Source organism: Emydura macquarii, unplaced genomic scaffold, assembly GCF_026122565.2.
Source record: "Emydura macquarii macquarii isolate MOO-44397 ecotype Brisbane River unplaced genomic scaffold, CSIRO-AGI_Emac_v2 contig_369, whole genome shotgun sequence".
NCBI classification, from domain to species: Eukaryota; Metazoa; Chordata; order Testudines; family Chelidae; genus Emydura; species Emydura macquarii.
Window position 1 is genome coordinate 6,005,204 of NW_027130506.1, and position 10,968 is coordinate 6,016,171.

Below are 10,968 nucleotides of genomic sequence, written 5' to 3' on the forward strand. Positions count from 1 at the left end.
TTTCCATTACTGGGACAGCATCCTTAAAATAGCAGGCACAGCTTTTGACTTTTCAATAATTTACTCAGCACCTCTACATCCTGAGTTGCACACTGGGATACCTACCCATGGCGGCTTGCACTGTGCATCAATACAAGCACTTCCGGTGACTACGCACAGCACCAATGCAAGGAGACAAAGTGTGCACACACACAAGTATGCACACACACAAGTATGCACACACACAACCTACAAACTGCAACGATTTTATGCCGATGTAACTGGCGTCAACATAAATTTGGAGTGTAAACATGAACTTAGTGAGCACATCGTTTCAGGTAAAGTGTACTAAGTCAAGGAATAAGTGCAAAAAACAAATAAGCTTAGAGCTGCTGAGAAAAAATCAGCTGAGAATGTGTTACTCTGGGAGAGTTACTGTCCCAGAATTTAGTAGCTAGTGAGGTCTTGGGAAGTGTCTTATTAAACAATGAAAAACTGAAGTGAGTGATTTAAGAAAAAGGAGCTTTTGCACTTCAGACCTCAGAGGGGACTAGATAGTTGGGGTTAGTGCAACAACTCTGCATACAAAATTGGAAGTAATAAAGTGTTGAAGAAGATGTTAACGTGTTTTTAAAAAAACAAGAAAGAGAATGCTTGGCTTGATAATGAAACTCCGTTACAGCAGAACAACACGGTGCAGTCACACTGGATGAAACCTTTAGTAACAAAACAAATTATGTTAAGGAAAGTGGTGACAACTTTAGTAATAAAACAAATTATGTTAAGGAAAGTGGTGACAACTACAACCACTATGTTTTTGCCCCTACAAGCTTTTACAGCCATTCTGAAGGAAATAGGCCCTTCCTGATGAATGTATCAGTAAATCAATTGTAAATGTCTGCTGTAGGCAGAGAGAGAGTCTGATTTGGATTGTGTGACTATGGACAAATTAGGCAAAACCACCAAAAGGAAATAAGTGGTTTCCATTTGAACTTGACTGCCTCCAAATGTACAAGAAGGGAATGTAATCGGAGTACAGTCAGGTAAAAAATAATTAGAATAATGCAAGGGTGTAGAGCAAAATGTTTAAAGAAATGCAAATACATTTGTGTAATTATGCAAGGTGTTAAGGACCTAAACAAACACTCCTGGTTTGCAAAACCTTTATATGTTTAAAGTCAATTGGCTTTTAAAATACTCCACTAAAAATCTATTTGAATTTTTCATTCAAGGCTACAAAGCTAACATAAACATTCTTTGGGCAGGACTCAACCTCTCCTGGCAGGGTTTAACTTTGTTAGTTAATCTTTTGGGTGTCTCAATGCTTTTACAAAGTTCAACATTTTTTTTTTAATTAAGCTATAAATATTGAAGATGAATTAGTAAATGAAAATAGGGACTAAAGAAGTGGCCAGAACCAGGATAGTGGAGAGAGACCCTGGATCCCTTTGTTGGTAGTAAAGTAACAACCAAGAGCTGCAGAAGGAAAATAAATAAATGAATAATAATAAAATGACAGTGCACCTCCAGAGCTGCACCCAGAAATGGGGCAGAGGACAAGCAGTGTTAAGAACACTGAGTCTTAAGGTGACTCTGAGTGATCAGACAGTCTCTTTGATAGGAGTACATGAAAACTCTGTAAGCACAAAATAATCAGTTCCACTTTATGTGCAAATTAATATGGCTAGTATAATGTTATGGCAAATAAAGAGAGGGAATTAAATTATGGAAGGAATGTGCATTCCCATGGAACATGCAATGTATACAGTAAAAGAGATAAAAGAAGTGTAAACAAAACATACTACTTAATTAAAATCCTATAAGGGCTCCAGAGAGGAGCCACAATAGGTAGTGTTTTCTTTTTCAGATGGTTGTGTGCTTTGGAAGCAGGAATGAACCCAACATCAGGGAAGTTCAGTGAATATAAGAAATGGAGCTTAACCATTAAAAATCTTATCCGAAAGATCTGCTTAACTGTGGTATAAATTAAATGTTATTTGGGAGTGAAAGCTATATGGTGCTTTTTTGTAAATGGAAGAAGAATAATTGTATTAAAACTAAGCAATTGTATAAAAGATTGAAATGCCCTAGATTGGAAACAAATCCAACTAACGGCTTAGGGGTTAAAGCTATTAAGAAAATATTGTCCAATGATGTTCAGTTTGTGTATATGCCAGTGTTATTGAATTTTACTAATCTGCAGTTCCCTCATGGATTTGGAGGAATATGGTAAAGAACTGTTGAAAAAATTTTCTAAACAAAAACATGTATTTTAAAATGCATAAGCATGCAGAGGGAAGTGGGGGAGCAATTAAACCCACAGTCACTTGGAGGGATTGGCATAGGAGCTGAGCTGTTTGGAACTGATATGTCACTCTGAAACCAAGCTGACAGAGAGGTGGTGAGAACATGATCAAGCATTTCAGAAGAAGCTAGCAGCAGAAGCACTGAATCCACTGAATGAGCAAAACGAAGAGCTCATTAATGAACCTTTGTTAACTGTATACAATATACGTCATGTTGTAATTGCTGTAAAGAAGGATGGTATTAAGTCATTGTCTAATAACAACTTGTGTAGTATGTGGGGGACAGATGCCCGACAAAGTAAGGGCAGATTTAAGTGATAAGGGGCAAGACAATTTGCCCTCTTAGCACCACAGAAAAGTTAAAAAATTGATACAAGAGAGATGGCACAAGGTAAGGAAATTAACAAGAATCCAATACCGTGAAGTTAAATGTGAAACCACTGCAGCTTATAAGGTGTGGAAGGAGTCTTCCATCCTCAAATACTGACAAAGTCTGGAAAGCCCCAGACTTGTATTGCTGTTTGCATCTGGGGGGCATTCACCTGCAGCAGTAATGAATTACCAGCATGTGGGTTCACTCTGGGGAAACAGTCAGCAAATTACACAGTAGTACAGTTGAGATGCTGGGAAGTTGATAAAGTAAAAACTACCTACACTGGGAATAGCAAGTATTGTGGGGTAACTGGAATGAACCATTTCCAGTACAGACCCAGGAAATGTTATTTTAATTGGCCTATGTGCTGTTTTCACACCTGAATTTCCTGTGGTGATAAAAAGTTATACCCCCTACAAGTTTTTCATAATGTAACTGAAATATTGGCAAAGTTACAATTGCAGAAAGATGCTTGAAATGCAGTACATGAGTTTGGGCAGTCTACTCCTCTTTTAAGCCTGGATCTTAAAAGTTTAATGGCCAGAACATCTGAACTCCTGACTGAAATGCAATAGTAAAATAATAAGTTGGAACAAGGAATTTGGGAATTGGCTAGCCCCTACTGGTGGAAACAAGCATACAGCGTGGGATTACATCCATGGTGGAGATTGTCATTCCAAATTTTAGTCATTATCAATGTATATATATCAATCATATAGTACAACCCACATAGGTATGGGGGTTTTAAGGTGGGGAATGCAGGGATAGTTATGAAATTGAAGAATTAAAGTTATCTTCAGTTTGTTTAAGAAAATAGTATATTTGCTTTATGGTTTCTGGCTAGTGAGGAAAAGGCCCCAATCAGCAAGTAAAGGAAGGCTGTGATGATAATTAGTAGTATTACTTATTATTTGTAGTGTAGGAAGGATATATGGTTCAAAAAGTAACTAATAAAATAAAAAGCTGCAAATAAATATGATCTTAAAAGAAGCAAGCAAATAACTTTTGTCAGAGTTACTGAAGTCCTCAGATCTTGATTTAAAGACTTCAAATTACAGAGAATCCACCATTTTATTCTAGTTCAAACCAGGAGGCGACCTGTGCCCCACATTGCAGAGAAAGGCAAAAAAAACCCCAGGGTGTTCACCAATCTGACCTGGGGGAAAAATCCTTCCTGACCCCAAATATGGTGATTAATTAGACCCTGAGCATATGGGCAAGACCCACTGGCCAGACACCTTGGAAAGAATTCTCTGTAGTAACTTAGGATATGTCTACACTGTCGGCGGCAAAGTCGCCATTGTCAGATCGACCTATCTGGATCGACTGAGTGGTCAGTAAAGACAAGCTCAGTTGATCCCGAAGTCGATGCAGTAAAACTACCCCCTCAAGTGGCATAGCGCTGCGTTGATGGGAATGTGGTTCCCGTCGGCACAGTGCAGTGAAGATGCAGCGCAGAAGGGAAGCACAGCAGTCGACAGGAATTACACAAGCTGCTCTGCGTAGCTTGCATAACTCCCGTTGACTGCCACTGAATCACCCAGCAAGTGTAGACCAGGGCTTAGAAACCTTTCCAGTTAGCATTCCATCTCTGGCCATTGGAGGTATTTGCTAATAACAGTCACGGATGGGCCATATGCCCTTGTCAGCAATCTCATCACACCATCCCCTCCATAAACTTATTAAGCTCAGTCTTGAAGCCAGATAGGTTTTTTGCCCCCAATACTACCCTTGGAAGGCTGTTTCAGAACTTCACTCCTCTTATAGTTAGAAACCTTTGCCTAATTTCAAACCTAAACTTATTGTGAGCCAGTTTATATCCATTTGTTCTTGTGCCAGCACTGGCCCTTAACTTAAATAACTCCTCTCCCTTCCTGGTGTTTATCCCTCTGATGTATTTATAGACAGCAATCATATTTCCCCTCAGCCTTTATTTTGGTCGGCTAAACAAGCCAAGCTCCTTAAGTCTCATCTCATAAAGCAGGTCTCCATTCCTCTGATCATCCTGATAGCCTTCTTTGTACCTGTTCCAGTATGAATTCATCTTTCTTAAATATGAGAGACCAGAATTCCAAATGAGATTTCACCAGTACCTTGTATAATGGTATTAACAGTTCCCTATCTCTACTGGAAATACCTTGCCTGATGCATCCTAGGATTGCATTAGCCTTTTTCACAGCCACATCACATTGATGGACCAGGGCCATTCAGGTCCTTCTCCTCCTCTGTCACTTCCAATTGATATGTCCACAGCTTATAGCAAAAATTATTGTTTTTAGCCCCTAAGTGCATGACCCATGGAAAGTACAGTGCCAGCAGGTAGCCAAGTTAGCCCGGCATTTCTGTACCTGCTTATCTCTGGTCTTTATCCTTTCATCTAATCTTGTAAGGTTCAGAAACATCAATAAACCTGAAGAAGTCAAAAGATCAAAAAATTCTGTATACAGTAAAAACAAAATGGAATATTACTACAAATGGGAGGTTTTACAAGAATTAATTATTTGTATTGCAATAGATCCTTGGAGCCCTAGGGCCCCATTGTGCTAAGTGCTGTACAAACACAGAACAAAAAGATGGTCCCTGACCCAAAGAGCTTCCAATCAAAGTGTAAGATAAGAGACAACAGATGGATATACACAGAGAGGGGAGTACAAGGAAACAATAAGACAATATTGGTCAGCATGATAGTCAATGGTCTCAGCACACCAGCAGCCTAGACTTTGTTAGGTTTATTGTAGGCATCACAGCAAAGGAAAGTTTTAGAAGGGTTTTGAAGGAGGATAATGAATTAGTTTTGTGGATGCTTATGGAAAGCTCCTTCCAAACATAAAGGGCAGCATATGGTAGATTCACCAATTGCATAATGAGCAGCTTGTTCTAGGTTATTTATTTATCTGTGCCTGAGGTTTTTTGTTTTTTTTTTTAAATATTAATCTAATGTACACCCATTCCAAATTCCAATTGTCTTCAGTGTCACAAACAGCCATCATGAGCGATTTCCCACTAGCAAGACTAACTCAACCCATGCTAAATCTTAAGAGTCTTGAGTCAAAGACACTCTTGGGAACTGACATGAAAGGGCTCTATTTTCAAGAACTGCAGTTCAATTCCCAGCATCACCAGCTGAGGCAAGAAATGTGTTGTGACAGCAAATTTTAGCTCATTCCAATCCGGCTGAGGGGTTCTTCTTTCACAGCTGTCAGCCCTTGGGATGCTTGTGTGGGAAGTAGATAGGAGTCAGTGCAGTACCGAGAAAACTTAGTGATAACATATCGTTGTGTCTGTTATCCAAAAAGCCAGGGTGAAAAGCTGTAAATTAAATTCTCCTTTCTCCTTCAGTCTTAGATATTGCAAATGTTGGCTTCATGGTGCTTAGTAACCCTTCGGCAGGGCTGTGCAAAACCTACTAGTTGCAGTTCTTGTGGGTTTCAGCAGATCTGCAGTGTTTTAGTTTTCCTTTGAGTTTCAGGTTCACATACACTCAGACTCCAAGTGAACCCGCCCCCCCCCATGTCATATGCCACATTCATAGCAAACTTGGCATGTTCCTTCACCCCTCGTTCTTTCTCCCACCTCAGGACCTGGACCTTCCACATGTTATCTCCTGAGGTGAAACAGCCCAAATCCACTCTTTTCTTCTCCCCTTCCCCTCTCATTTTAGGGGACTGGGTGGGCTGCTCCCATCTGACACCTACAGGGCGGCCAACAAAAATAGCCATTGGTGGAGTTGCCCTGAGCCTTAATGTTGTCATGTTGCAGATGGCATCATACAGTAAACAGGAACTTCCGTGACAAGGCTCTGTACTGCACTGGCGGCAGCAGGAAAAGGAGCCTTGCGTGGGGTGAGAATGCTGGCTGCGTGTGCCACAGAAACGTCTGAGGGATGAGTAGTGTAGCTTTGTCTCTGAAGGGGCCAGATGGGGGAATGGCAGGGAAAGCAACTTCCTTTGCAGCCAAAGCCTGCAATATTGTAAATAAAAATAAATAAATAAATAAAAACAATTGAAAGGAAATGAGGGAAGAAGAAAAATAGGGCCTTTCTTTCCTGCACATACCAGGGGCATAAGGATTTCCTTTGGAGTCTCCGATGAAGGGATCCCAACTCTACATTGTCAGGTACTGGTATCACCTAGAAGTTCCTCCCCCTGGTTTAGAACAATCTGTATCCGAACTCATACTCCAAATCAGTTTTAACTACCATTTTAAGTACCACAAGCTTCAGGAGTGTGAACAACTCCAGAATTCCAACTAGACTTATTCCTTGTAAAAGAGAATTCAAAATGCTTCTAAAGGGGATTCTGAGGATGGTCTAATTGTCTGAGTCTGAAAGAGAAGCGTGGGCTAGTGGCCAAAAGCAGAGGACCGGCAACTAGAGATTTTTGGACTCTAATCCTCTCTCTGGCATTGACTGTCCTGGGGTTTTAGACATTTAACATTTAAGGTCATTTAACACAGCCTTGGTTACTTCAGCTATAGGATGGGAATAATACTTACCTACTTTACAAAGATGTTGGGAAGCTTTGTAAAACAGTTTGGGGATGAAGAGCAGTAGTATTAATAAAATCAATGTTAATCTGAAACCAGATGTCTACCTATTTCCCCCCATGAATATACAGATTGAATTCAATGCTTCCAGCAACTCTGAAATTTCATTATGCATGAGACATGTTTTATTTAATATTCATATTAAGTTGATGGGATGCAACAGGTTTTATAAAAATAAATCTTCTTCTCTGCATCTTCTGAGCCATGCTGTTAAGTATATTTAGAAGAAAATTCTCTTCTCTAACTCCCCTCCTACAGCCCACTCACGGATTAAGTCTATTCTATTTTATTGTATACAGCTGTTCAATTATATTTGTACAATGACTTGGAACATGTAAAATAGTACATGCTAAATAGTAAGTTCCTGTTGCTAACATCTTTTTGACCTATAATGCAAATCATCTATTTCTTATTCCCTCTCTATGACAACTAAATATTCTATCCCCTCCCCAGCCACATTTTAAGCTATAATTTAATATTTTGTTTGTTCACAGATGGTTAAAATAAACTTAAGAAATTTCCTCTACTCTTCCTCCAGCTAACTAGATATGCCCACTCCGATGGGTCCCACTCCTAATTCAAAGAATATATCATAGAAAAACACCAAGACTGATGGGTTTTCTATCAAAGTGAGTGATATTCTCTGGGACTGATTTAAACTGACTGCTTCAAAATAAGACTGAAACAGGGGGCAGGGAAATGACAGAAGGCTCTCTCCCCACTTTATATTCAGAAGAATCAATGAGGAATTTGGCGTGAAGGAAAAGGGGGAACCCAAGCCAGCCACACTCATAATGTGTTTTTCACAGGAGTTCATTTCGCAGAGATCAGATCTCTAGCAAGCAGCATCCTGCAGCTGTTACATCCTAAGCCTTAGTGGGTTGTAACTGAATAGCAAGCTCTGACCAGGAAAAAGACAGAAACAAGCAGAAAATCAGAAACACTTCTTGTTACTACTAAGGCTTCTTAAATAAAGACACCTACATTACAATGTCTGCAGCAGAGCAAATGCATTATAATAATGGCAATTTCAGTCCGTTCTGCAGCAGAAAATGAAGCATAGCAGTTCGTTAAAGCAGCCTTTGGCCTGATCTACACCAAAAAATTGAATTGCCTCAACTGTGTCGCTCAAGGATGTGAAAAATCCACAACCCTAAGTGAAGTTGTTCAGCCAACCTAATCCCCAATGTAGACAGCACTAGCTTGTTGAAAGAATTCTTCCATCAACATAGCTACTGTTTCTTGGGAGGTTGATTTACTACAGCAACGGGCGAACTCTTCCCATCAGCATAAGTAGTGTCTACACTAAAGTGCTTTAGCAGCACAGCTGCAGCAGCACCACTGCACCACTGTAGTGTTTTAAGTGTAGACATTCACTGAGTGGTAGCTGCCAGCTTTTTCCTCCAGCTAATGCCTCTCTCTCTCTCTTTTTTTCCTCACACACACACACACACACACACACACACACACACAAGTACAGTTCGTCTACTGTGCACATGTGATGTGCTGGTTTCACTATTTTCCCTGGAACACTCCTATTATGTGCTTCCCCTGGATATTTCAAGGCCATATTTCAACCTTTCAGCCTCCAAATCTTGCAGCTGTAGTGCTGTAAGCCCTCAATTTAAGAATAGTTTGCAAAAGGGCAATAAACTGTATATATAAAAGACACCTTTATATTGATATAACTGCATCCACACTAAATGTTGTACTGCGATCGCTGTATCTGCTATGTAACGCTTCTGCCAGGTAAAGTCGGCAGCAACAAGGGCCAGGATCACTACTGAGGGGCTCCTCTTAACACAACAACAACACAGAAATGACTTGAGCCCCGCCAATTGTCTGAGAAAACTTGCCACCACCCCATGGCGCCTCTAAAAGTCAATACTTGCCTTCTCGCAAGCACTGAGTCTGTGCATAACAAAAACCAACAAACTTTTATCAAAAGGGAAAAGGAACAAAGCATTCGTTCGGGGGAAACCCCACGACCCTATTCAAAAACATGTGATCATAAGCCAACCCCACCCCTCGGTGCATTGGGCAATGTTCTTTGCCTCAGTTTCCCACATTGCAGTAGGAAACTCCAACGAACAAACATCCCTTTAGCGCATCACTTCCCTCTCCCTCCACTGCACCCCACTCACTGTTGGATGCCCTTAATCAGAAAAGACCCAGAGTTCAGACATGCATTCATATGGGTTCACTTCCCACCCCAGGGCGGGGAAGGGGAACATTGAGCAATGCCTCAGAGGCTACTGACACCTCTCAGTTATCACCATTCACTCTGCCATCACCACCCACTGCCATCTCTGCCAGCTGCTGCCATCATTGACTCTGGCACTGCTGTCTGTGTCTGCCACCATTCACTCAAGCACTGTCATTCACTCTGGCACTGCTGCTGCTTCTCTGCTGCTACCGGCCACTCTCTGCAATGCTCCATTCCGAGGTGCCACCACTTAACCCAGCTCTCAGTGGGTAGTGGGGAACCTCACTGTTAGTGCAGGCTGTGCAATCTCTTTCATTGCACTACTGTCCCACTGCAGCTAGACCTGGTTATCAGTGATTTCAACTCTAGTGATCACTTCATAAAACGAAGACACTCAGTTAAGTCTAAGCAGCTTGGTCTTTAAACAGTGGGAAGGGAGACAGTCAATGACTCTCAACAGAGTCAATGACCATGACTTTGATTGTGCCCAAAATTGTCTCAGTTACTCAATATTTACTCCCCACCAATGCACTGCATCTACTAGCCCTTTCATATAGGTCGCAGCACCATTGCCACTTGGTAATGAAATATAGACACACTCAAGCTAACCCTGATTCAAACCGGTGCCCTCGTAAAAAGACTTTATATCCCACTATCAGTCTCTAGCCCTGTCCAATCTCACAAACGGTAAAGAAACAACAGAGTTAGTATCAGAAGCCTAATGAAAAAGTCTGAACAGCTTTTCCAAAAGTCAGTTGATTTAAGCCACCCAGGCCAAGTTGTGATGTGGATGATACACTGTATTTCTTTTTGGCAAAGAATGCAACAATCTTTATCCTTCTTCAAATAAATGGCAATTTTTTCATTGCTTGCCAATAGAAATGCATGTGTGTGTGTGCAAATTCTATACTGAGAGCTTAATAAAGTGACAGGCAATAATAAGGTTCACTCCAAAGCCAAAAATAATGCCCTTGCTTTTATCTAAGAGTCCTTAATGTGAAAGGTTTATTATAGTGTGTTGCTCTCTTTAGTGTCTGAACAGTACAGTCATGTAAAAAAGAGCACATCATTTCACTGTGTATTGTTCACTTCAGTAACAATTATTATGCTGAGATCCACTGTTCTAAGACACTTTTTGTTGAGCACCAGGCTTCTGTGCTGTGGAATCTCCAGTAACGTTACCATGCAATAAAGCAGACAGCTCCTATAAATTGATGGTTCATTATTTGCATGGTCAGAACTAAACACAGGTACAGTTTGTCACATGGAATGTATGTTTTACATCCTCTCAAAATCCTGCAAAAGTGCTAGAAAAGAAAAAAAGGAGATAGTGGATGACGACTAGGGAGAAAGCAGCAAAAAAATAGTGGTGATGACCAACAAATCCTCTCTTAACACAAAGAACGATGTAAACTCTAAAGTTTAGAAAAGAGCAATCAATATGTTAATTGTTATACCCCAAGAAATAATTAAACAGATAAGAGTGGGATTTTCCTCCCCTGATGTTTATAATGCACCATTCATTTTGGGGGGGATATATCTCAATATTGATGCAAAAA